This window comes from Scyliorhinus canicula, chromosome 1 (assembly GCF_902713615.1).
Source record: "Scyliorhinus canicula chromosome 1, sScyCan1.1, whole genome shotgun sequence".
In the NCBI taxonomy this organism is placed as follows: domain Eukaryota; kingdom Metazoa; phylum Chordata; class Chondrichthyes; order Carcharhiniformes; family Scyliorhinidae; genus Scyliorhinus; species Scyliorhinus canicula.
In genome coordinates, this window is record NC_052146.1 from 272,337,523 (window position 1) to 272,364,182 (window position 26,660).

The 26,660-nt window shown below is 45.5% G+C and overlaps 1 long non-coding RNA gene across 1 annotated transcript; it reads left to right on the forward strand.

Moving 5' to 3' along the window:
- Positions 1–23,902: 23,902 nt before the first annotated feature.
- LOC119974430 lies at positions 23,903–25,161 on the forward strand. Its single transcript, XR_005462504.1, has 2 exons — positions 23,903–24,145; positions 24,770–25,161. It is a non-coding gene; the product is annotated as an uncharacterized LOC119974430 (long non-coding RNA).
- Positions 25,162–26,660: the final 1,499 nt, after the last annotated feature.

Below are 26,660 nucleotides of genomic sequence, written 5' to 3' on the forward strand. Positions count from 1 at the left end.
ACACAGAACTTTTGATCCAAGATGCATTCGTTTTAGGTATGCTATCCTCCCAAATCCGGCAGCGGCTGCTAGAAAAAGAGACACTAGGCCTCAAGGACGCATGGACCCTTGCTAGCTCCATGGATGTGGCCTCCCGAAACGACAGTGCGGCAGCCCCTTGGGCAGCGTGGAACCCCCCCCCGCGGCCGACTCCGATGCATCCCCCATCCCCCCGCACGCTTGTGCTGCATGACTACCAGGCATTCCCGGGGGGCCCCGCTGCTATTTCTGCGGGCATGTCAAGCATCCCCGGTGGCTCTGCCCGGCCCGCTCCTGCGGCAAAAAGGGCCATTTCGTGGCGGTAAGCCAGGTCCGGACGGGCGCCGCAGACCCGGGGGGCGAACCTGGACCGCCACCCCAACCTTCGCCACGAGCCACATGCGGCCAGCGGGCGCCGCCATCTTCCTTTCCCAGAGGCACGTGCGGTCCCAGGGCACCGCCATCTTGCTCCCCAGGGAGCACGTGTGACGGATGGGCGCCGCCATCTTGCACACCCCCAGCCATGTGCGACCAGTGGGCGCTGCCATCTTGGCTGGAGTCTCAGGACCCCGATTCGGATGACCACACATCGCCTGAAGAAAACTTCCAGCTTTTGCCACGACTTGCCTCGGTGACCCTGGACCAGTCTCGGCCCTGAACGTTCTGGACCGCGACGATGACCGTGCTCATCAATGAGCATAAATCATCTTGCCTGATCGACTCCGGGAGCACAGAGAGCTTCATACACCCCAATGCAGTAAGGCACTATTCTCTTCCCATCCACCCAGTTAATCAACGAATCTCCCTGGCCTCCGGGTCTCATTCTGTAGAGATCAAAGGGTTCTGCGTAGCGAACCTCACGGTCCAGGAAAGGGAATTTTAAAAATTCCACCTCTATATCCTCCCTCACCTCTGCGCTGCCACGCTCCTAGGTTAGATTTCCAATGTAACCTCCAAAGTTTAACTTTTTAATTCCGCGGCCCTATACGCCCCACTCACTGTCTGCAGCCTCGCGATCCTCAAGGTCGACGCCTACCCTTTTTGCGAACCTCACCCCGGATTGCAAACCCGTCGCCACCAGGAGCAGATGGTACAGTGTCCAGGACCGGACCTTCATTAGGTCAGACTAACAGCGGTTACTGAAGGAAGGTATTGAAACTAGCAACAGTCCCTGGAGAGCTCAAGTAGTGGTTGTAAAGACCGGGGAGAAGCATAGGATGGTCATAGACTACAGTCAGACCATCAACAGGTTTACGCAGCTCGACGCGTACCCTCTCCCCCACATATCAGATTTGGTCAATCAGATTGCACAATACAAGGTCTTTTCCACGGTGGACCTGAAATCCGCCTACCATCAGCTCCCCATCGCCCTAGCGACTGCAAATACACTGCATTCGAAGCAGATGGGCAGCTCTACCACTTCCTAAGGGTTTCCTTCGGTGTCACAAATGGAGTCTCGGTCTTCCAATGGGAGATAGACCGAATGGTTGACCGGTACAGCTTGCGGGCCATATTTCCGTATCTCGATAACGTCACCATCTGCGGCCACGACCAGCAGGACCACAACACCAACATCCGAAAATTCCTCCATACCGCAAAAATCCTTAACCTAACTTACAACAAGGACAAATGCGTGTTCAGCACCAACTGTCTAGCCATCCTCGGCTACGTAGTGCATGATGGAGTTATAGGCCCAGATCCCGAACGCATGCACCCTCTCATGGAGTTTCCCCTCCCACACTGTTCCAAGGCCCTGAAACGCTGCCTGGGATTTTTCTCATATTATGCCCAGTGTCCCCAACTATGCGGACAAGGCCCTCCCACTAATCCAGTCCATGGTTTTTCCCCTGTTGGCAGAGGCCCGCCAGGCCTTCAGCCGCATCAAAGCGGACATTGCAAAGGACAATGCACACAATCGATGAATCCCTTCACTTCCAAGTTGAGAGCGACGCGTCTGACGTAGCTCTGGTGGCCACCCTCAACCAAGCGGGCAGACCCGTGGCCTTCTTCTCACGCACCCTCCACGCTTCAGAAATTCGCCATTCCCCAGTTAAAAAGGAGGCCCAGGCCATAGTAGAAGCTGTGCAGCATTGGAGACATTACCTGGCCGTCAGGAGATTCACACTCCTCGCTGACCAACGGTCAGTTGCTTTCATGTTCGATAATGTACAGCGGGGCAAGATAAAGAACGATAACATCTTACGGTGGAGGATCGAGCTCTCCACCTACAACTATGAGATCTTGTATCGTCCCGGGAAGCTAAACGAGCCTCCTGATGCCCTATCCCGCGGCAGATGTGCCAATGCACAAGTGGACCGACTCCGGGCCCTCCATGAGGACCTCTGCCACCCGGGGGTCACTCGATTCTTCCATTTCATCAAGACCCGCAACCTGCCCTACTCCATCGAGGAGGTCAGGACCGCCACCAGGAACTGCCAAATCTGCGCGGAGTGCAAGCCGCACTTCTACAGGCCAGAGAAAGCGCACCTGATAAAGGCTTCCCGTCCCTTCGAATGCCTCAGTTTGGACTTCAAAGGACCCCTCCCCTCCACCGACCGCAACACGTACTTCCTGTATGCGATTGACGAGTACTCCCGATTCCCATTCGCCATCCCCTGCCCCGACATGACCGCAGCCACCGTCATAAAAGCCCGCCACAGTATCTTTACACTGTTCGGTTTCCCGCCTACGTACACAGTGATAGGGGGTCCTCCTTTATGAGCGACAAACTGCATCAATTCCTGCTCAGCAAGGGCATTGCCTCGAGCAGGGCGACCAGTTACAACCTCCAGGGAAACGGACAGGTAGAGAGGGAGAACGGAATGGTCTGGAAGACCGTCCTACTGGCCCTACGGTCCAGGAATCTCCCAGTCCCCCGCTGGCAGGAGGTCCTTCCTGATGCTCTCCACCCCATCCGATCACTGCTGTGTACCACGACCAACCAAACACCTCACAAACGTCTCCTTGTCTTCCCTAGGAAGTCCTCCTCCGGGACCTCGCTCGCAACCTGGCTGGCAGCTCCTGGACCCATCCTGCTCCGCAAACACGTGCGGTCGCACAAGTCGGACCCATTGGTTGAGAGGGTCCACCTCCTTCACACCAACCCTCAATATACCTACGTGGTGTACCCCGACGGCCGACAGGATACGGTCTCTCTTCGGGACCTGGCGCCCGCTGGATCCCCACCCATACCATCACCACCCCCCTCCCCCCCACTGGCGCACCCCACAGACGCCCCCTTCCCAGGTGGATCGGTCCTCCCACCGGTTCCATCCAGGGGTGATGAAGCTACCGAAGAAGCCGAAGCCATGCTCCCGGAGCCACGGATGCCCGAGCCGGCGCCTGCATCACCGCCGAAGCTACGACAATCGCAGAGAACGACCAGGGCCCCCGATCGACTAATTGCTTCATTCGGACTGTAAATAAATACTGTAAATAGTTGCAACATGTAACGAGGCAAAACACTGTACTAATGTATACCGGGTACCACCATAACCTCAACCTCTACCACTGTATAACGCGAGACCACCACCCCACCGGACTCTTTTTTTTAACAGGGGGTGAATATGGTCGTCGGTATTCGGGGTATTACGGTACCCTGGATAATGCTGTAAGACCACTGATGTGGGAGGTACCTGAGACAGCAAGATCATTGGTGAAGCCTGACTGCTGGTTCCGCCCAGTAAGGCGGAGTATAAGAGCCTGTGTCTCCCCAGCAGCTGCATTCTGTACCTGTGCTGCTGGGGGAAACATCTAGTACAATAAAGCCTTCAATTGTCGTCCAATCTCGCTTCTGGAGTCATTGATCGAGCATCATCGTGCACAGAGGGATCAGGGCAAGGAATGAAGCTCTCCCTCCCAAAGGCGGTTTGAACATTCCAAAAATGAGCATTCACCAGACCTGGGAAGATATTGTTGAGCTTACCAGCTTACCCAGCAGCATCTGGCAGAAGTCACTCCTTCTTAAACCCCACAATCTGAGCAATTCCCACCTATGCCATCACATCTTTGATCACTCACATCATGGGCACACTATGCCATCTCTTGTTCCCAATCCAAACACACTCACTCTTGCCTGTTGTATTCACATCAGCCATTAAGGATGTTTTGTCCTTACATGGCAGTTATTGTGGAACAAGGAACTCCTGTGATGACTCCCTCCTCACTTAATACTGCTGCTGCTTACTTGCTAATCAGTACCTTCCCCTCCTGTTTGCATCTTGCTTCTCCTCCATCACAGTATATGCACAAAATGCAGATGTACTTTTTTTTTCAACGGATACACACACTAAGTGAAACTGGCACACAACACAATATTTGCTGTTAGATATACAGTGTAAGAGGAATCTTTACCATCGTGACCCTTTAAAGCTCTCAAGATCAGTGACACCTACAGATTTGACCACCTTGAAGAGTTGTGGTCTATCTGTACAGGGCCTTATTGAGTCTCTTTATTTATCTATGTCAGGAAATTGGGGCTGGTTTAGCACAGTGGGCTAAACAGCTGGTTTGTAATGCAGAACAATGCCAGCAGCGCGGGTTCAATTCCCGTACCGGCCTCCCTGAACAGGTGCCTGAATATGGCGAGTAGGGGCTTTTCACAGTAACTTCATTGAAGCCTACTTGTGACAATAAGCGATTATTATTATTAAATTGACTTTCAACTTCTTGACAATTATATGCCGAGGAACCAGATATATCCTTAATTCCTTTTTTTTACTCCTTACAAAAGAACAATCTGTTTTTTTACCTCCTAAAGTTGATTTAGGAATGAATAATGTATTATTCATCTCACCGAGCAGACTCACGCTGATCAAAATAAATTTAATTTACTAACCCTTGATTGGGTTACCCTCAAGATGCTGAGTGAGTGAAATAAGATCTTTCTTTACAAATTAGGAAAACAGCCCACAAGTCATGCACTTTTTTTTATTGTTTTCAAATCACAGCTTAAAGCTAAAGTTCATTACCTGAACCCATCATGGAAACTGTAATCAGAATGATCTAGCAGTTGTGCAGCAAATCATTGCTAGTTCAAGTTACTCAACACACTGAGTAGCAAAGGTTACATAGTATATCACTCTAAATCGGTGCTAATGGCTAATGAATACTAATGATAGCAACAATCAGAGTTTGAGGCTGTAAATTGGTGAGATTACTATCAGAGCTGATAAGCTAACGATCTTGAATAACCAATCTACCAAATAGGTTACACTTACATTTGTGACGAATGATGTTCAGACCTTACACAACTTGATTCTCATGAGTAGCGGAATCTGGGCAATCTCCATTTCCTTGGGTTTAAGGGTTAATTTCTAGGATGTTGTGTCAATTATGCTTTCCAGGATAATGTTAAATGCTTCATTTGAATCATTACTTCTGACTGAACCAACTTTACATCTATAATATAATCTTTATTATTGCCACAAGTAGGCTTACATTACACTGCAATTAAGTTATTGTGAAAATCCCCTAGTCACCACACTATAGCGCCTGTTTGGGTACACAGAGGGGGAATTCAGAATGTCCAATTCACCTAACAGCACGTCTTTCAGGACTTGTGGGAGGAAACAGGCGAACCCTGAGGAAACCCACGCAGACACGAGAAGAATGTGCAGAGTCCGCACAGACAGTGACCCAAGCCGGGAATCAAACCTGGGACCCTGGTGCTGTGAAGCAACAGTGCGAACCACTGTGGTACGGTGAGTGACAATGTCTGTGTTGGCTTCATTCTTTCCTAATTTCAGACTCCTCATAGTTAAGTGAGACTCTTAGCCCTGCCTGTAATGGCCACAATTTAACTTCAAATCTCCAATACTGTCCCTCTGTCCCTAAAAGTAACTTGCATTTGTGTGAATACCTCTTACATCAGCTGTGTCACATTGCCTTCAGAAGAGTACGACAGGAAATAAAAGTGTTCTCCTGAATAACGTAGAGAGGTTAAGAAAATGATTTAGCATAATTAAGCAATTATTACTTGATAGTTGAAAAGCATAGATTTAATACTTGGAAGTCTGAATTAACTCCCCACTCTCCCGAACTCAGTTCAATAATACAGTAACATTATTACTGGAGTAATCCAAAGCCTGGACTGGTACTCTGGAGACATAAATTCAAATTTCACCACCACTTTTGGGGGAATTTAAATTCAATTAATGAAATAAATCTGGAACAGCTATTCTCAGTAATAGTGACCATGAAACTATTGGTTTGTCTCAAAAAACCATCTGGTTCACCGATGTCAGGTAGGGAGATCTGTCATCCTTGTCCTGTCTGGTTTAGGTGTGACTCCCGACCCACAGCAATGTGGTTGACTCACAGCTGCCCTCCGAAATGGTCTAGCAAACTGCTCAGCCATGTCAAGCCACTGTGGAAAAGTTAAACAAAGTAGGAATGACCACCCAGCATCAGCCTAATCTTCGGATGCAACAAAGGATCACAACCCTGGAATGTCCTCCTCAATAACGTCCGGGAATTTGTGCCAAAACAGGGAGACTAGTCCAGCACCAAGCAGGCATTGTAGTACACAGAGATTCATACCTTACAGACAGCAGCCAAATATAAAAACAGATAGTAAGATTCTCTACAAGTATTTAAAAAGGAAGAGAGTAACTAAATTGAGCATTAGTCCCTTGCAGGGCAACACTGGGGAATTAATAATGGAAAACAAGGAGCTGGCAAAGCTTTGAACATGTAATTTGCATTTGTTAAATTGTTTCTGTTTTGCAACCTTTAATGTAAATATGGAATGAAATACATTTTTTAAAAGTTCCCTGGATGACTGTTTATAGTTTTGGTCTCCTTACTTAAGAAAGGATATAATTGTATTCGAGGCAGCTCAAAGATGGTTCATTCGACTGATTTCCGGGATAAAGGGATTAGTTCATGAGGAAAGGTTGAGAAAGTTGGGTTATACCCATTGGAGTTCAGAATAGTAAGAGATAATCCTATTGAACCTTAGGTCTTGAAGGGACTTAACAGGGTCGATGCAGATGGGATGTTTACGCTTGTGCAGGAATCTAGAACCAGGGAACAGAGTTTAAAAATGAGGGAATCTCCCATTTAACACTGATATGAGATTTTATTTCCCTCAGAGGGTCGTTAGTCTGTAAAATTCTCTTTGGCAAAAAGCAGTAGAGGGTGGATCATTGAATATCAGTCCCCTTTTCCTCCTCAAAGATGTTCCTTAAAATATATCTCTGACCAAAGTTTTGGCCATCTGCCCTTACAACATATCGTCAAATTGTGTTTAAGAATCTACCTGTGAGACATCTTGAAACATTTTGCTATGTTAAAGATACTATATAAATGAAAATTGTTGTTGTCTTCTATGTTACAATCTTTGCAATTTTTGTAGGAGCTCAAACAGCTACCATATAGTCTCTGAACCTAAAGGATTCACTAGGTGGGTATTTTAAGTCAGCATTCATCGTTTGCAACCTATTCTACTGTAGGTCAGAGGCACAGTTAAGTTTCAACTCTTGGGCTTAACTAATGGTTCTATTGGAGCATTATTGTTTTCCTCTCTCAGGATGTCTGTCCAACTGCTCTCTCTCACCTCCCCAACACAACTGATACATGCTATGAGACAGGCTAGCTGCAATAGACTATCCCAGCAGTAACTGAAGTGAATCGGTCTGCAGCCAGGTCTTCACAGGTTTGAATCCACAGAGGTCACCAGCCACAGCCATTTAAAGAGTCTCAATAGGATTAAGAACGTTATTCCAAAGCTGATATTTGAGGAAGGGTCTCCTCAGAGTAGCAGACTTTGTAAATCTTTTAAGAAAGTGTTAAAAATGAGGTCAATGCAATTATTATGTTTGGTGGTAATTTCATCACTTTTATCACATTTGTCAGTTTGGTCTGCAATGCCTTTTCATAGAATACATGTAAGTCTGTATTGTCAACATGTTATTCATGTAAAAGTTGGATGAATGATTGCAGTGTGTTTTAATGCAGGTTATAGCAATATAGAAGCAGGTAACAAGGTTTTTGGGTAAAGGAGCTTTATTTCACATTTCAGAGGAGGGAAATGCACACGTCACTGGGAGCAATGCTGTATCAGTTGATCCTATCCCCTCTGGCTGTGTTTGCCTTTCTTCTGCTTCTTCCTGTCCTTCGTCCAAATGCTTCTCATCAGTCAATGATTCTTCTGGCTTCCCCAGTTACAACCCTCTTTTTATTGCCACATTGTGCACCATGCAGCACACTATAATGTTGCAACATAAGTCATGTTGAGCATATTGCAGAGACCTGTTCAAGCACTTGAGCACTTCAGTGACCCAGCCATAGTCCTATTGCTAGGATTTACCTGGACTGTTTAGGCATTTGGGCAGAAGAACAGGAATCGGCCATTCAGCCCTCAATTCTATTTCAATTAATAAAGTTTGACCTGCATCTCAACTCCATTTATGCACCATTGCTTCATATCTGGCGATACCATACCTAACAGAAATAAGGCTATGTCAGTCTTAAACGTTTGAATTATCTCAACATCCACAATCTTTTTGTTTAGGATGAATCCAGATTTCTACTATCGTTGTGTGGAAAAAAATACTTGCTGATTTCACTGGCAACAGACTGTGCTCTAATTTTAACATTGTGCCTGTTTGCACTGGGCTCTCTAACCAGAGGAAATAGTTCTCTGTGCATAACTTAAGATCAAGAAATTGCTAATGTTCATGAATGTTATTCACAGAAGAAATTGGGGTTAAATTCCAGAAATAGGGGTGCATTTTAAATGTGAAGGTAGACTGAAAAATATTAATAATTTGCAGTGGGGATTACTGGGTTACGGGGATAGGGTAGAGACGTGGGCTTGAGTAGGGTGCTCTTTGTAAGGACTGGTGCAGACTCAATGGGCCGAATGACCTCATTCTGCACTGTAAATTCTACGATTCTATGGACATAAGTTGTTGAAACTCAAAATACACAAGACACATTGCGTGGACGACATTTGCCTTCAAGGTGCTGAAGGAAATATTGAATAAATGATTGAAAATTCTCTTTCAGGCTGTTTTTAGAGTACACAAGAGTCAAGCCATAGCACAGAAAATTGAAATAGAGCAAATATTACCTTTAGTTTCAATTAGGGATGAACCATTCAATTCTGTACTGGTAAGTTTTAATTTCACTACTTAGAGCCATAGAACCATTGAATCACTACAGTGGAGAAGGAGGCCATTCAGCCCAACAGGTTTGCACCTACCTAGGCCCAATCAGCCGCCTTATCCCCATAACCTATACATCCCTGGACACTGAGAGGCAATTTAGCATGGCCAATCCACCTAACCTACACATCTCTATGGGAGGAAACTGAAGCACCCGGAGGAAACACATGCGGACATGAGGAGAATGTGGAAACTCCACACAGTCACCCAAGTGAATCAAACCTGGGACCCTGGTGCTGTGACGCAGCAGTGCTAACCACTGTGCTACCATGCCACTTGGAGAATGGTTGGAGGGATCATGAAGAATAATATAAGGGTCATGAATTAATGTGAAACTGCCCACAGGGCTTTCAGAGTGGGAAATCATGCTTGAATCATTTATTGGATTTATTTGAGGACATGAAGCCAAGTGCAAAGGGAAATTGTAATTGACCTGGGCTTTGGGAAGGCATCTGACGTCCCACATAATAGGCTACTACATAAGGTTCACAACCTTGGGATTGATTAAAATGTATCAAAATGGAATGGAAAAGGTTGGCTTGTAGACAATGCAATTGAATTTTGTGATGGTCAACTCACCTCCTGACTCTCCAAGGTTTACCCACCATCTATCCACAGGAGTGTGATGGAAGTAATATTTATGCCACACATGTGCCAGCCAATGAGCATTTCAAACAAGAGAGAACCTAACCACCTCACCTTAGCATTACCATTGCTGAATTCCTGCTATCAATTTTCTGGGAGTTACCATTGATAAACAACCAAATTGGACAAACCATACAAATACCGTGGGCGCAAGAGCAGGTCAGAGACTGGGAATTCTAGGGTGCATAACTCACCTCCTGACTCTTCAAAGCCTCTACACCATCTATAAAGTACAAGTCAGGAATGCAATGGAATGCTCTCCACTTGCCTGGGTGACTGCAGCTTCAACAACACTCAAGAAGCTCGACACCATCCAGGACAAAGCAGCCCTCTTGATTGACAGCCCTTCTACTACCTTAAAAATTCACTCCGTCCACCACTGACTTGCAGTAGCAGCATTATGTACGATCTACAAGATACACTGCAGAAACTCACCAAGACTCGTTAGGCAATAACTTCCAAACCCACCATCCAGCAGGACAAGGTCAGAAGGTGCAAGGAAACACCACCACCTGTATGTTTCCCTCCAAGCAACAATCAACCTGACATGGAACCAAATTGGTGTTTGTTCACTGTCACTGGGTCAAAGTCCTGGAAACCCCTCCCTATCAGCACTGTAGTTGCATCCAGAACACATGGAGTGCAGCATTCAAGAAGACAACTCATCACCACCTTGCCAAGAACAATTTTGGGATGGGCAACAGATGCTGATCTAGCCAAAAGAATTTTAAAAAGGGAAACACTGCATGGACATATATCTGTTTCCCAGCCAGTTACCAGAGGGGTGCCGGAAGGTCCAGTGTTGGATCCATTGTTGTTCATACATTGATGAATGATCTAAATGAAGAAAATTGATCGAAATTTGCAGACAGTTTCAAGTCGGGAGTGAAAATCGAAGCACACACATTCAAAAAAACTTTGTCAAACTCGATTATCGGGCGGAGAAATTGAAGATTTGGTTTAACACAAGGAAATGTAAGATTAAGAGATTTAGCCGAGGGAATGTTGATGTAGACTGAGTGATAAATGAGAATATCTTTATGCAGGAGTTTTTGGTGTACAGCTCACTAAAACCATCACCACCAGTCCCTAAAGTGTTAAACTAAAAAACAAACAGAATGCTCAGATGCACAGCAAGGGGTAAACATATAAATCTAGAGTATTCACTTTAAAACTGTATTTGGCCCGAGTGAGACCACATCTGGAATACTGCATACAGTTTGGGTTTCTCTGTTTCAAAAAGGATGTTCAGTTATTGGATGGGCTACAGAGGGACCTACACAGTTGATCTCAGAACAGTAGAGAGTGATGCACAAGAAAGATTAATGATTCGTTCTCTTGAAAGAAGGACTCTGAAAGAAGGTAGCAGATGCGTTTACAATTATGAAAGGTTGAGACAACTGAGAGTCATGGACGCTTTCCTGCTGTATACCAAATTTAAACGCAAGGAGTCATATTTTCAAATTCAGGACAACAAAAGAAAATAGGGCGTGCAAGAGCACCCCCCACCCCCATCCCTGGGCAGGTTACAAGCATAGGCGGCGGTGGAATAACAAACCTTGATCAGTTTCAGAATTGCCACTCCCGGCTGGAGCTTGTTGCTCTCTTGCTATTTCTACCTCATACGCCTAGGGTTACAATCTCACACACACATAAGCACATCACACACATTCCTCTTCTGAACGCAGGCAATGCACTGATTCAAATCTGCCGTTCATTCTCCTCATTCTGTCCCACAGGGACAATCTCAAACTCACATCTCCCTCTCACTCACATGTTTCATCATATTCTCTCACACATGTATTTCCTCTTTAAGCACATTGTCTCTCAGGCACAAATCAGTTAAACACATTCTCGCGTACATGTTCTCTCTCTCTAATTCACACAAATACGCAGTTTCCCCTCTCACACACATATATATAGATAGATACTCTCTCAAACACACACACTCTGCCCACAGACTGGTTCACATCCACCATTGCGCTTTATTTTATCTCACAGCCTTCAGGCGAGATTTTGAGGCCAGACAGTGATTTCATTGCGGAGGTATGGCAAATACAGAACAGCAATCGGACAGAATGAAAGACTTGTTCCTCTAATGAAGAGAGCGGGGATTTGTCCAAATAACGGGCAAAGGAACCATTGTTGAAACTCGCCATGAGCATCAGGAATATCACATAAACCGCGTCTTTCAGGGGATTTAAAAAAAAAGAAATGCTTTTAACAGATTAACAAACCAGATGTAAAAGGTTTATTCCGCAACATCACAGTCCAATCATTTCCGGAGTCTGGTGTGTGACATTTTTGACACTTTTCACCTGCTAAAGTTCTTTCCAGCCGTAACCTTAAACTGTTGTTTGGCAACTCTTTCAAATACTTTCGGGTGTTTCAGCAGAGAGAGAGAGCGAGCGGTGAGCGACGAAGAGCGCCGGCAATTGAGAAAACACAGTTGACTGATAATAAAACGCGTCTTCCCGTGTCTGAAATCAGCCAGCGAGTCAACGATCTGCACATCTGCCATTATTTGTGGGGGAAAAAACTTGCATCCAGATGTTCGATGTTCAGGACATGATGCTTAACTAGAATTCTGAAGGAGACCTACCCCCTAACCGCCCCCCCCCCCCTCCCCCGACACACACACACATTCTGCAGAAGAGCAATTTATTTATTGGCAATGCTGCCTGTCTGGTTCACGGTGGTTCCAGAGTGCCTTTTGCTCTCTGGGCGGTTTGAACTGGAGTTCCTGAAAGTGGGTATCGAAGTTTCTGCATCCCCGCGCGGCCTGGTCTACTTTCCATGAAACCACACACACACACAGAAAAAACTTACAACCTTGCATGAAAAAAACTTTTATTCGTGCAGAGCAACTATTTAAAAAGTGGCTCTGCCCACACAGCCGCTATGGAATTGGTGGCTGCTTTGTGCATCAAAGTGGTACTCCGGGCACTGCCCTGTTTACATCGAAGCGGCTGACTGATTGACATCTTGTGGGAGCCTTTGTCTGGAATTTGCACTTGCGAGTGGCCGCAGTCAACGCGGTTTTTGAAGCTCTCCCTTTCCCAGAAAGATCAGGTCACCTCTTGAAGTCAGGCCTGGGAAAAAACCGTCACTTCTACTGTAACACCACTTCGGGCAAGAACAAAGAATACTGCCTGTTTCCCTCTGAGGGGTGGGCTGTGTGTGTGTATGGGAGGGGGGGGGGGCTTTCATTTGTTTCAATTCAAGCTAAACAGGTAGAACGGGCTGCGTAAGTGTTGTCTGAACTCCAGGAATTCAGTTGGTTCAGTGGCAAATATCCATTACAGACGAACTGGTGTAACTCTAGCCCTCCGCATTGTGCGACAGCCCTGAAAATGGACAAAGGGGAGGCCGATTCTGGAGCATGCATTGAAAGGTGCCCGTGGGAAAAGGTGTCATATGTGAGGAAGGCTCCCTTGTGAACAAGTGACGTGTGTTTTTTTTTCCTTGTTTTGCCCCAGATCTAGCTGTGCAATCGACATCTTAAAAATTAAAACAAAAATTACACCTACTGGAACTTGGAATGACGCGCCCTTAACTGAGAGACACATTGACTGCAGCCAGCGAGCGACTGTGAGAGTGCTTCTAAACCCGCCGGTCATTAACACCCTGGAGACTGTGAAATAAAAGTGCACTGAAAATAACATGACACGTTACAGCATTCTGAAAGTTACGAGGCGTTCAAATGCAAAGCTATTTACTTGCTATGTACAGCTGAACACTATTCACCGAATACTAGAAAGGTGCAGAAAGCCATTCTCGCAGAGGGAAAAATAAAATGAATTTTCCGTGGGACAAGATCAGGGCTCAGTCTAACGTTACCGAAACCGCCAAACAAGTGGTCCCAGTTAGGGAACTGAAGTGCAACCGCAGTGAATGTACCTGCTTATGTTCACTGCAGGAGGCATTTGCCTTTCATTTGTCCACCGCTTGATTGGTCACCGCTCAAAGTAGGTTTAATATTGAGTCGTTGTCAGGAGTTTCGTTCGGCTGTGGCTATTTTGGGTGTGTTTTGTGTTGTCTTCATAGATCATAGAATTTACAGTGCAGAAGGAGGCCATTCGGCCCATCGAGTCTGCACCGGCTCTTGGAAAGAACACCCTACCCAAGTTCAACACCTCCACCCTATCCCAATAACCCAGTAACCCCACCCAACACTAAGGGCAATATTGGACACTAAGGGCAATTTATCATGGCCAATCCACCTAACCTGCACATCTTTGGACTGTGGGAGGAAACCGGAGCACCCGGAGGAAACCCACGCACACACGGGGAGGATGTGCAGACTCCGCACAGACAGAGACCCAAGCCGGAATCGAACCTGGGACCCTGGAGCTGTGAAGCCATTGTGCTATCTACAATGCTACCGTGCTGCCCTTTGTTTCCATGTACTCTGGGAGAACACCCTGTAAAATTCGCCAGAAACACCCACTGTGGGACTACCACTAAAATAAATCCGGTGTAACCTGGGAGGTGTGTGAGTTGGCGTTGGGTTTGGGGGGGCGGTGGGGGGGGGGGGTGAGCTGACATTTGATGTGTAACTGTAGTTTGAATTGTTATGTTTCAGTGTAATTAATATCAGCTCAGTGAAAGCCTCAGAGTGCCACTTAAAATTTATTTTAAATTTAGGTAAATCAAAAGAGTATCCATTCAAGTTTCTATTGGGAAATGTCTGCAACTGATACTGGGCTTCACGTTGTTTTCAAGTGAATATTCGAGAAGGGCAAAGAGAGAGAAAACAACATGATTTCCTCTGCGCCTTTCAGCATCACCAGAACTGCCAAATATTTTTACCGCCAATGGAGTGTTTTACCGCCAATGAAGTACTTTGAAAGTCGTCACTTTTGCAAAGTCAGAAAGGTGGCGGCCATTTGCACACAACGAGTTTCTACAAACAGCAATATCATAACAACAAGACAATTTGGGCCTGGATTCAACCTCCCATCGGACTGGGGGTATTTCCAGTACCTTCTCTGTGCTGCATTGAGCATCAGCCTGGATTCTCTTTGCATGGAGGGTGACTTGAACTCAGAACCTTGTGACTCAAAGGCAAGAGCGCGGCCAACTGAACAGGGGCTGAGATTTATTCTGAAAAATAAGATGGTAACAGATTTGACGGGCGGAAAACATGGCAAAAATGGGTTCAAGGTCGGGTAATCTTCCGATGGCTCACACCATGTCTTTTGCTGCAACTATACGTCTCTTAGAGTGATGATGGCAGGTTATAGGGCGCAGTGGGTAGGGACCCCGCCTCCGTGCCAGGAGCTTTGGGTGTGTGTCCCACCCCAGGTCAAAGCTTCATAACTCAGCCTAACATGTTGAGGATCACCCTGCAAATCCCTCCAACACCGGGCAGTGAGAGTGGGAGACATCCCTGGTCAGCCATCACTATTCACAGTTCCAGACAAGTGTTTGTTGCCACAGCAACTGCGACTACCAGAGGGAGTTGGAACACACCGCCATCGAGTGATGCAGATTTTAGCTCACCATTGCTGAGTCCATTGGTCCAGACCCGGTGTTAAAGGTCCCTCGGTTAGAACACTAAGCACACATTGAAACCACTTGTAACCATTGAAGTGCGATGCTGTCAAATGTAAAAACGGGTGAAAGGATTTAACTTGTTTGAAAATCTCATTGAAAGGTTGACGTTCTTTAAAAACGAAAAACATTTCCTTTTGCGAGGTGAGTTACTTCTTCATTAATGGTTGGGGCTCTGGAAAGGTATCTGGCTTTCGAGGTTCAGACCGCGCCTTGAGGCGCCATCCAGACCAAATGTGTTGCCTTTTTCCATCATCAGAATGAACAGCTTTTGATGGCGGGTAACGCCACCAAAACCATCCCCACATTACCGTATCAACAATAAACTGCAACCCAAAGACAACCATTACATTGGGTCCGGGGTAATTATCATTTATTATTACATCAAGCCTGACATTGCTTTTTAATTTACTGGCTGGAGGTGTCCTGAGTCAACTAGTCCAGTGCTGGAAGAAGTTACATATTGCAGTTTTTATTTGTCTTTTCGAACATTTAATAATATTGCTGCGGTTCTCCAAAACAGCAACTCCCCCCGCCAAAATAAAGTGTGATCGTTCTTCCGCGTTAGATTGTCCATGCACGGTTTTGTGTACACATGATTTTAAAGATCGGGAAGGATTCGAACTTAGATGAGAAGCAACTTCTCCCAACACGATATCAAGAGTTAATACCATATGCCGACAACATAAACTTCAGTTACACAGTTAATGTCCTTGCCTCTGTGGAATTTTCATTTCAGTCCCTGGTGCAGAGGCCTGGAGGCCTCACAGTCACTAGCGGACACAGCGCCAAGGAAGATTGGATATTGTTTAGGGATCTCTCTGCAAAGTGTCGTCAACTTGAAGACGCAATGAAACTGTAGGTGCTTCTTGCAAAACTGACAGGGGCAAAGTTTCAGATCTCGAACCAAGTTTCCGCAAATATCTTAATGGGCAACCGTTTGACGGCATATATATTTGTGTGTTGTTTGTATGTGCGTGTGTCTCTGCCAGTATGTTTGTGTGTGCGTGTGTCTCTGCCTGTATGTTTGTGTGTGCGTGTGTCTCTGCCTGTATGTTTGTGTGTGCATGTGCCTCTCTCTGCCTGGATGTTTGTGTTTGCGTGTGTCTCTGCCAGTATGTTTGTGTGTGCGTGTGTCTCTGCCTGTATGTTTGTGTGTGCGTGTGTGTCTCTCTCTGCCTGGATGTTTGTGTGTGCGTGTGTCTCTCTCTGCCTGGATGTTTGTGTTTGCGTGTGTCTCTGCCTGTATGTTTGTGTGTGTGTGTGTCTCTGCCAGTATGTTTGTGTGTGTGTGTGTCTCTGCCAGTATGTTTGTGTGTGCATGTGTCTCTCTCTGCCTGGATGTTTGTGTTTGTGTGTGTCTCTGCCAGTATGTTTGTGTGTGCGTGTGTCTCTGCCAGTATGTTTGTGTGTGCGTGTGTCTCTGCCTGTATGTTTGTGTGTGCATGTGTCTCTCTCTGCCTGGATGTTTGTGTTTGCGTGTGTCTCTGCCAGTATGTTTGTGTGTGCGTGTGTCTCTGCCAGTATGTTTGTGTGTGCGTGTGTCTCTGCCAGTATGTTTGTGTGTGCGTGTGTCTCTGCCAGTATGTTTGTGTGTGCGTGTGTCTCTGCCAGTATGTTTGTGTGTGCGTGTGTCTCTGCCTGTATGTTTGTGTGTGCATGTGTCTCTCTCTGCCTGGATGTTTGTGTTTGCGTGTGTCTCTGCCAGTATGTTTGTGTGTGCGTGTGTCTCTGCCAGTATGTTTGTGTGTGTGTGTGTCTCTGCCAGTATGTTTGTGTGTGCATGTGTCTCTCTCTGCCTGGATGTTTGTGTTTGCGTGTGTCTCTGCCAGTATGTTTGTGTGTGCGTGTGTCGCTGCCAGTATGTTTGTGTGTGAATGTGTCTCTCTCTGCCTGGATGTTTGTGTGCGTGTGTCTCTGCCAGTATGTTTGTGTGTGTGTGTGTCTCTCTCTGCCTGTATGTTTGTGTGTGCATGTGTCTCTCTCTGCCTGGATGTTTGTGTGTGTCTCTCTCGGCCTGGATGTTTGTGTGTGCATGTGTCTCTCTCTGCCTGGATGTTTGTGTGTGCATGTGTGTCTCTCTCTCTGCCTGGATGTTTGTGTGTGTCTCTCTCTGACTATGTTTGTGTGTGTCTCTCTCTCTGCCTGTATGTTTGTGAGTGTGTGTGTCTCTGCCTGGAAGTTTGTGTGTGCATGTGTCTCTCTCTGCCTGGACGTTTGTGTGTGTCTCTCTCTGCCTGTATGTTTGTGTGTGCGTGCGTCTCTCTCTGACTATGTTTGTGTGTTGGTCTCTTTCTGTCTGTATGCTTCTGTGCATGTGTCTCTCTCTGTCTGGATGTTTGTGTGTGCGTGTATCTCGCTCTGACTATGTTTGTGTGTGCGTGTGTCTCTGACGGTATGTTTGTGTGTGCGTGTCTCTCTCTGACTCTGTTTATGTGTCTGTGCCATGGTGTGTGTGCATTTGTGTTTCTGTCTGAGTGTCAGTATGTTTGTGTGTGTTTTTGTGTCGACGTGTGTTTTTCTGTGTCTGTGCCTGTATGATTTGTGTGTGTTTGCAAGTTTGTGTGTGTGCCTATGTTTGTGTTTGTATGTTTGTGGCTGTGTGTGTCCATATGTTTGTATGTGTGCGTGTGTATTTTTGTGGTGTCTGTGTGTATGCAGCACACTGGCACAGTGGTTAGCACTGCTGCCTCACAGCGCCAGGGACCCTGGTTCCATTCCAACCTTGAGTGACCTTCTGTTTGCATGTTCTCTCTGTGTCTGCATGGGTTTCCTCCGGGTGCTCTGGTTTCTCCCATATTCCCATAGATGTCCGGGTTAGGTGCATTGGCCATGCTAAATTGCCCTTAGTGTCGAAAGAAATGCAGGTTAGGTTACCGGTTACAGGGATAGTGCTGGGAAATGGGCCTTTCGGATGGTTGCTGCAGATGCAATGGGCCGAATGGCCTCCTTCTGCACTGGAGGGATTCTATGATTCTGTTTGCCTGTGTGAGCTTGTGAGTGTTTTCTGCGGTTGAATAACATTTCCTGATTTATAATAGGAGTTGTGTTCTCAAAGCTCAGTGGCAAAGCCAAGAAGTGTGCTGTCACCTCTTTCATCTTTACAAATGGAAAAAAACTTTTCAAATTACACATTCGGTGACAATGTGAAGAAGAATAGATTCGATCCCTATTGTATCTACTGCCTTTGTTATCTGATCAACGGGTATGCTTGTTGCAGAGACCATACAATCACGCTTCCAATTTCGCTGGCCATCACCAGCGGCTTGCTGATGGTTTGGAGGGTATAGCAGCAACAGTCAGAAAACCAGGCTTATACTATCTCACAAATCAGGAGAAGAAGTCACACGTGAATCGTTACGTTGGTACTGAGTTGTGTTAAGCGCCCTTTCGTCATACTGGTCTATTGAAGTGGTTGTTCAACAAGGACTTAAAACTTACAAACACATCACTGCTTGTCGATTCAAACTGCTCGACCCGTCCTTCTGTGGGGTTATCTGCAATCTGGCGATCCCTCTCCACTGAGACCTACTGCATTTCTCAGGATGGCTGTCTGGAGTTCACATTTCTGAAGTATTTTCTAAAAGTTCGCTGTCGTAACATTATCGACCAAGAAGTATTATACCGGCGACCTTGACTTTTTAGGATTTATTTCTGCCAATCGGTGCTTTGGGAAATTAGACTTGCCTTTTCTCCCAGGTTTCCCAATTTTTTTTTAAAGTCTGTATTTTTGGGCAGGTGTTGAAGTTGTGATCTCACATCCAACACATCGTCCATCAAGAAACACTCAAACCCGCTTAAAAATCCCTCACCAATTCCAACCCGAAATAAAGAGAAACCCATCGCCTACACTTATCCAAAAACATTCTCAAAAGGACAAGTTTGAGAAATGTTTACAGCTGCTGGTTCTGTAAAATCAACTCTTCACATCTGGCAGGATATATAAGCGCGCAGCAAAGTAACCAACTATTTTCAATTAATTTTTGTCTCCGATCTAGCTGTTGTTAATGCAATATCGTTAATTTGATACATGGGCCTGTGGCTAAGTGGACAGATGCTTAATCCAATAGCAGTGCAAATTAAATTACATTTTGACAACTAAAAGCACGCTGAGAAATTTCATTTGAAAAGAAAAGTTAGAAAAATACATGGAAAATAGAAACAAGAGTCGAGCCTGCTCAGCCATTCATTCTGATGATGGCTGATCATCAAATTCAATACTCTGATCCCGCCTTCCATGTGAAATACATATTCCAGATGTCGGATACTGTAGCGCGTTCCCTAACAGGAAGTAGACAGAAAGCACCTTATGCACTCAGCAGTCTGAAAGAGACCCATGTATAATCCCCCCCCCCCCCCCCCCCAGTGGCATCAGGTTGAACTCTGTTGATGTCACATGGCTCTGGTACATTCAAGATGGCGGGACTTTCCTGTCAATCATTGGGTGTGTGACAGCGCCCCATTGGAAACACCCTCAGTGCCTCACACTCCAGGAAACAGAACTGACAGACCTATCACTTTTTAATGACCTGTGCAGGAGCCCGCGAGGAAATCAGGTGTGTGCTACTGCACAGTGGTTTGAAGAGACTGGAAATTAACCTCGACAGCAATCTTTGCCCGCATGGGTTTGTTTTGAAACGGTGCCGACTTTCTGATGAACATGAACAAAGTTACCTTCGGGAGAAAAGACTGACTCCTGCCTGCTACTTGAAAAGAAAACGCAGTTCTTCGTATTGCTGGAGGTTTTAGTGGTCAGTTGTACGCGGTTGAAGGGAATTATTTATTCCTGGGTATGTGGGAGTGATGTTCCTTCAATGTATGGCCCCCAGCTGTAAAGGTGAAAATCCAGGTGCCCGCAAATTGTTCAGTTTTATACATTTTGGTCACACCCAACGGCGCCAATAAAACAAAGGGTGAAAAATGGCAATTCAGTGGATTTTAGGTGGTTTGCAAATTAATGTTTTGTTTTTAATGGGAGTGCTTTTAGAGATTGCGCTGATTCCTATTGTAAAACAGGGTATGTCATCTATTCAGTGTCACATTGTTCCCTTCTCGGTGTTTGACATAAACACAGGAGCAAAAAAGAAGGAAACATTTTGGGAAACAAGGTGGAAATCAATGAAAGGAGCTGGGCAAGATGATCTTATGCTAATAATAATAGCTGAGTTTGAAACAGTTAACATTCCAAGGCTATGGATGGAAAACTCTGTGGGTGGCACGGTAGCACAGTGTTAAGCGCCCTTTCGTCATACTGGTCTATTGAAGTGGTTGTTCAACAAGGACTTAAAACTTACAAACACATCACTGCTTGTCGATTCAAACTGCTCGACCCGTCCTTCTGTGGGGTTATCTGCAATCTGGCGATCCCTCTCCACTGAGACCTACTGCATTTCTCAGGATGGCTGTCTGGAGTTCACATTTCTGAAGTATTTTCTAAAAGTTCGCTGTCGTAACATTATCGACCAAGAAGTATTATACCGGCGACCTTGACTTTTTAGGATTTATTTCTGCCAATCGGTGCTTTGGGAAATTAGACTTGCCTTTTCTCCCAGGTTTCCCAATTTTTTTTTTAAAGTCTGTATTTTTGGGCAGGTGTTGAAGTTGTGATCTCACATCCAACACATCGTCCATCAAGAAACACTCAAACCCGCTTAAAAATCCCTCACCAATTCCAACCCGAAATAAAGAGAAACCCATCGCCTACACTTATCCAAAAACATTCTCAAAAGGACAAGTTTGAGAAATGTTTACAGCTGCTGGTTCTGTAAAATCAACTCTTCACATCTGGCAGGATATATAAGCGCGCAGCAAAGTAACCAACTATTTTCAATTAATTTTTGTCTCCGATCTAGCTGTTGTTAATGCAATATCGTTAATTTGATACATGGGCCTGTGGCTAAGTGGACAGATGCTTAATCCAATAGCAGTGCAAATTAAATTACATTTTGACAACTAAAAGCACGCTGAGAAATTTCATTTGAAAAGAAAAGTTAGAAAAATACATGGAAAATAGAAACAAGAGTCGAGCCTGCTCAGCCATTCATTCTGATGATGGCTGATCATCAAATTCAATACTCTGATCCCGCCTTCCATGTGAAATACATATTCCAGATGTCGGATACTGTAGCGCGTTCCCTAACAGGAAGTAGACAGAAAGCACCTTATGCACTCAGCAGTCTGAAAGAGACCCATGTATAATCCCCCCCCCCCCCCCCCCCAGTGGCATCAGGTTGAACTCTGTTGATGTCACATGGCTCTGGTACATTCAAGATGGCGGGACTTTCCTGTCAATCATTGGGTGTGTGACAGCGCCCCATTGGAAACACCCTCAGTGCCTCACACTCCAGGAAACAGAACTGACAGACCTATCACTTTTTAATGACCTGTGCAGGAGCCCGCGAGGAAATCAGGTGTGTGCTACTGCACAGTGGTTTGAAGAGACTGGAAATTAACCTCGACAGCAATCTTTGCCCGCATGGGTTTGTTTTGAAACGGTGCCGACTTTCTGATGAACATGAACAAAGTTACCTGTGTTGCTTCACAGCACCAGGGTCCCCAGTTCGATTCCCGGCTTGGGTCACTGTCTCACGTTCTCACTGTGTTTGCGTGGGTTTCCTCCGGGTGCTCCTGTTTTCTCCCACAAGTCCCGAAAGACGTGCTTGTTAGGTGAATTGGACATTCTGAATTCTCCCTCAGTGTACCTGAACAGGCGCCAGAGTGGCTTCATTGCAGTGTGACAATAAAGATTATTTATTATGGTCGCCACATTCTGTCGCCATCTCTGGTCCTATAAAGTTCTCCTTTTTGATGTCAATTGGTTCAATTGGAGCGAATGGCAGGGTTAGACATTGAACCAAGTTTTAAAATAAAAAAAATTATTTAGATAAAGAAAGTGTACATTTGTACAAGTGTACATGTATGATTTGCCTCATGCCCCATTAATAAGCAGTGGAGCCTAGATAGATTGTAACAATGGGAGAACAGACAGAGTTATAATAGTGAACTTTTCAGAAAAGTATTTATCAATATCCTGGTCACTGCAAGTTAAGCTCTGTAAACATTGGGGCAATGTGAATGAGGCCATTGACTGAATGTCGTCTGTGTGGCACAATCGGTTAGCGCATTCGGCTGTCAAATGAAAGGTTGGTGATTCGATCTCACCCAGAAACGAAGTGTTTTAGGGCGGCACGTTAGCACAGTGGTTAGCACTGTTGCTTCACAGCGCTAGGAACCCGGGTTCAATTCCAGTCTTTGGTCACTGTCTGTACAGAGTCTGCACGTTCTCCCTGTGTCTATGTGGGTTTCCTCTGGGTGCTCCAGTTTCCTCCCTCAAGTCCCAAAAGGTGTGCTTGGACATTCTGAATTCTCCCTCAGTGTACCTGAACAGGCGCCGGAGTGTGGTGACTGGAGGATTTTCACGGTAACTTCATTGCAGTGTTAATGTAAGCCTACTTGTGACACTAATAAAGATTATTAAAATTAATGCCTAAAAATGCAAAATGGACTGAATCGTAAACTATATGTTCTAAATCAGTGTTTTTCAAACGTTTTTACCCCGGACCCTTATTTACCAACCGGCCATCCTTCGGGGCCTACGACGGCGACCTTTGTCACCCACGGCAGCCAATCTTCGTGTTCCACGCCGGCCGACCTTCACGACCCACATCAGCCGAACTTCGCAACCCAGCATTTCTGCTTACCTTTAATGTGACAGGTGAGCCTGCCTGGTCCTCACAACCTCACTTGCTTTGCCATTCAATGCTACATTTCTGCTGAGGACTTCAACTGGTGACTTAAGTTCTAACTGCATCAGTTGACAAAAATCAAGAGGTTTGACCATGAAAAGGCTTCAAGCATTAGTCTTCAAATGCTTTTGAAGTTTTGAGTGTTTTAAACTTCATTTGCCAGTACTTCCCTTCATGCAATACACATGAACCCATACCTCACGAAATCATGGGCTGGATTCTCCATTTGGAGACTATGTCCCCATGCTGGCGTGGGAACGGGGAAACTGGTGCAAAATGGCCACCGATTCCCCATTTTGCTGGGGGCTAGCAGGGAGGCAGTGTAGAGCACCCGGCTTTAGCTGCTGATACGGCCTGGAGAATTGTTGGGTCCGTGGCCCCACATGTTCACGGCGGCGGCCTGCAGCGACCGTGCCGTACTACAAAGTGGATGCCGCTCGTGGACCCGGCCCATGAAATAGTCCCCCACTTCGGCCGGCTCACGGGCCCTGGACCGCCCCATTACTGTGCCCCAGCCCTGAATATGTCCACACCTGCCTACGGATCGGCCTATGGATCGGCTTAGTATTTCCAGCATTTCCTGTTTTCATTTTAACATTTCCGGCAACTGCAGCATTTTGCTTTTGCAGACAAGTGTTTTGATGCATTACATTGCCTAGAGGTTGGAGCTTTGAGATATTGATCTTCACTGAGCTTGAGATTTCCGGCCTTACATTTCATGGTGTAAGATTTCCTTTAAATACTGATAACAGCAATCTGTCAGAAATGAATGGGAACACCATTTCCGGACATAATGATGCTGCGTACTGGGGAGCAATGTACCAGCTTTCAGTTTGGATGGGAGGTTCAAAGTGGACGATGCTGCTGAAGAGTTTTCTCTGGACATCAGACTGCCCGGGAATTTATTCTGAGCTGTACATGAACAGCAAATTCGTTTCCTTATTGCAGCAATGGAGATTAGTTACTCAGGAAACCACCCGCCCCACACGTATAATTGCATGCATTTGAACTGTAAGTGTACGTTATTTCTTAATGTCAAATTAATTAATCATTGGATGGAGAAGGGGGATAAGCTGCTGGAAACGTGTTAACGATTTTGTAAATCGTAAGGGTGGGGGGGGGGGGGGTGGTAAGAAACAATAGCATTGTGCCAGTTTGCATTGAGAGAGGTCCAATTTTGTATTGTTCTGTACACAATATTAACTCGTGAAGCGGCGTGCAGTGCCTATCCAGTGACCAGCACAGCCATTTCACTAGAATGTATTCGCATTCTCATACATCTCTGGTTCCTCCCATCTGTAAGGAAATATGACATCACTTCATGTATCGTGACTTTTCTTTCTCTCATTCCAAGTCATTGCCCTTCCGCCTACTTCCCGCGTTACTAACGTGGCTTCCCAGGATAATCCTTTCCCCATGTCCTTTGTCTCCCTGGTTCCTCGTTTTTCCTCGTTGCATCTTCTCACCGTGAAATCCAGAGAGGAGTTAAACAGCAGCTCCACCTGCTGTTTGATAAACCCGCAGCAGATTCTTACGTTCTTTTTGCACCTCGTTCAGTTCTTGAGAGGCAGATGTGAAGCAAAAGGAAGCAAAATGTGCAACAAACAAAAAAAAACATTTTTTTTCTCCCTCCAGAGAATAAGGAAGACCTCATGAATCGAAGCAGGGAAGTCATCTTATCAGAAACTTCCCCAGGACTCCGTACATTGTGGCTTGGGCAAACCTTTTATTATATGATTAAGAACACCGTTTACATTTCTTGTGACTATCGGACTGTGTGAAGCTGACCCAGAGACAGTAATAATAGTACAAAAAGAATGTCATTGCACGGCAGCAACACAGGTTTCTTGTGACCACCACACAGGTGCAATGAGTAATTTTACCTTCGACATATTGTTACTTCATCGCTCTGGATGCGAATCCTGGAAGTCCCTAATAGCATTGTGGGAATTCTTTAATACATGGACTGTGGTAAGAAGAAATATGTACCAGTATTTAGACTAACAATAAAAAAAAGGTGTGACTAGTTGGTGAATCTGCAGTGATTTTGTTTCGGGTAGGAAGCGAAGAATTTTGCATGATCACTCCTTTGTGAACAGGTTTGAATGAGGAACTTGAGAACTGTGGTCCATCATCCAGCCTCTCTCGTCTATTCGGCAATTCACTTAGATAATCGCTCATCAGTATCTCATCTCCATTTACTTGCCGTTGTTCCATATTTCTTGGCAACATTACTTGTAACAGAACTGTTAAATCCAGTTCTTGTTTTGCAGTGGTTAGTCGTGTTGGTTGTTCCCTGCTTAGGTCCAAAAAAAAGATGAAATTGCCACTAAGTGTAACAAAAATAATAAAAGGTACAAACATGTTACTATTGAAAGTTTTGACATCATTCTGCATGTAGCAGTGCTCATCTGCACCCATTTGTGATGATCGACATTCCAAAGGGATCTTTCAGTCATCATTTGACAGCTAGCAGCGATTAAGTAAAATCATTCATCTGAAATGAAATCAATGTGCTCAAACCACATCAATGTAAACATTTATTTCCCTTCAGAGTGGTCAGAAGCATTAAACAGAAATTATTAGTATTCAGCTGACATGGAACGAAGCTGAAGCAACATCATTAGCACAGCAATAGTATTCAACCGACACCTCAAAGCGAGTTGTGGGGAAACTGTTAGTAATCACAGTTAACAGAAGTCAGATTTTTCTAAACGCTCATTGTGTAGAAGATTGTTTGCCATCAGTGCACATTAATTGCAGTGATTATAATAATAACAATCTTTATTCGTGACACAAGTAGGCTTACATTAACACTGAAACAAAGTTAATGTGAAAAGCCCCTAGTCGCCAATTTCCGGTACACTGAGGGAGAATTCAGAATGTCCAAATCACCTAACAGCATGTCTTTCAGGACTTGTGGGAGGAAACTGGGGCACCCGGAGGAAACCTACGCAGACACAGGGAGAATGTGCAGACTCCGCACAGACAGTGACCCAAGACTGGAATAGAACGTGGGTCCCTGGCGATGTGAACCAACAATGCTAACCGCTGTGGTACTGTGCTGACCTGGAGGTGTGAACAAGTCCACTTTCCAATTTTCTGGCAGTTTTGGCCTGGAGGATGAAGGAAAATGAAATCAGTATAATGATGCGAAAGGTATGTTGAATCAAGATGCATTAACAGATTTTAAAACCAAGTGGGCCACAAACCCAGGAGGTACCATTGAAGATAAGCTGGGGGAAATGCCAGAGAAAAAATAACAAAGACCAAAGAAAGGTACAGCACAGGAACAGACCTTTCGGCCCTCCAAGCCTGCACTGACCAAGCTGCCTGTCTAAACTAAAATCTTCTACACTTCCGGGGTTTATATTCCTCTATTACCATCCTATTCATGTATTTGTCAAGATGCCCCTTAAACATCACTATCGTCCCTGCTTCCACCACCTCTTCCGGCAGTGAGTTCCAGGCACCCACTACCCTCTGTGTAAAAAAACGTGCCTCGTGCATCTCCTCTAAACCTTGT